Source organism: Macrotis lagotis, chromosome 1 (genome assembly GCF_037893015.1).
Source record: "Macrotis lagotis isolate mMagLag1 chromosome 1, bilby.v1.9.chrom.fasta, whole genome shotgun sequence".
Lineage (NCBI taxonomy): Eukaryota > Metazoa > Chordata > Mammalia > Peramelemorphia > Peramelidae > Macrotis > Macrotis lagotis.
The window spans coordinates 245,625,774-245,627,460 of record NC_133658.1 but is presented as its reverse complement, the minus strand read 5'-3'; the positions used below and the strand labels follow the sequence as shown (position 1 = coordinate 245,627,460).

General features: G+C 42.4%; 1 pseudogene; it reads right to left on the bottom strand.

Annotated features, from left to right (window-relative positions):
• Positions 1 to 243: 243 nt before the first annotated feature.
• Positions 244 to 340, bottom strand: LOC141510627 (U6 spliceosomal RNA; annotated as a pseudogene).
• Positions 341 to 1,687: the final 1,347 nt, after the last annotated feature.

Below are 1,687 nucleotides of genomic sequence, written 5' to 3'. Positions count from 1 at the left end.
TGTGACTTTCACCCACTTCTGTGGGTTCTGTCCTTTGGGGTTAAAACAGAATAAGTTTTTCAAATATAGCTATCATAACACTCAAAGAGACTGCCCTTGAGGTCTCCCTCCCTAGACTACCCAAAACCCTTGTAGCACTTGGGGCCCCAAGATAGGGCTGTCACAGAGCAACCTGAATTCCTCCATTTGGGCCATGCAGACCCTACCCAAAATTACTTTACAATTCCCTCTTTCCCCTTTCCCTTATTGACTAAATGAGTCATGAATTTGCATGTTATCCTTGCACAGAAGCCATGCTAATCTTCTCTGTATCTTTCCAGTAGGTGCAGCTCAATAGTGCAATGGATAAAGGACATGAAGGTGCCTGAGTCAGAAGGGTCTGAGTTCAAATTTGACCTCAGGCACTTGTGACTTACTGTGTGATTTTGGACAAGTCACTTTGCCCCTTATCTAGGGTCACTCTTGATTCCTCTCTGCCACTGGACCCAGATGGCTCTAGAGGAGAAAGTGAGTCTGGTGATTTAGCACAGCACCCCCTCACTCAAATACAATTCACCTGCTTTTCTAGGCATTACCTCCTTGATGTCACAGTTATCTTTGAGAATGAAGGACAAACATCACCGGCCAAATAATGACACCCCCATTCTCACCCTTCCTGAGGGAACTCCAAATCCCTGTTTTCTTTTAAACATAAAGTCTACTCCCTCATTTCCCCTATTATCAGACCTGTTCCATCTAGCCTCCTGTCCTGTAGGGCAGATGCTTTGATGTGCCCTAAGAATTCCTACTTTTTGCCATCTGCCCAGTAATTAAACTCTCCTGTACATATTGTCTCCCTGGATTAGAGTGAACTCCTCAAGAGCAAGGATGATCCTTTTCAAAATTTTTTTTTAGGTTTTTGCAAGGCAAACAGGGTCAAGTGGCTTGTCCAAGGCCACACAGCTAGGTAATTATTAAGTGTCTGAGATTGGATTTGAACCCAGGTACTCCTGACTCCAGGGCCGGTGCTTTATCCACTATGCCACCTAGCCGCCCCTCAAAATTTTTTATTCCCACTGCTTATATAGCAAATGTTTGATAAACACTTTTTCATTCATTCTTTCTTTGATTCATTCATGTCTTCTCTAAGTCTTCTTTGGACAAAGCATCCCCAGTTGTTTCAATCAATCCTCATTTGGCAAGGACTCAGGGTCCTTCACTAGCCAATTCTCCTCTGAACTCCTTCCAGTACATTGTCAGATACATTTCCCCTCCCCTTCTATGAACCATGCATCCTTCTCCAATAATGGTTCTGCTTACCTAATTACTGAAGGATTCTACCTTCTTTTACTGATTCCAACAGTACAAAAATGAGACTCATTGGTCTATAGTTCCCAGGGGATTATTTGAAATTTTCCATATGAATGAGTCACAAGGACAATTCACCTGTCCTTTAGCATAGAGGCTATTTGGAATGACAGGTTTTGGCTTGCTCTTTCCCAATTTCACTCTTGAGTTCCTTTGGGACTCTCTGGTAGTTGCCATCTGCTCCTGGTGATTTAATTTACATCTTGTTTGCAAATGAAGTTTAGGTCTTCCTGTTCATTTGTTATAATTTCATAGGGTCATGAATTTAGATCAAGAAAGGACCTTTAGAAACCAATCTATCTAGTCCCCTCATTTTGTAGTGCAAGAAATGGAAGCCCCC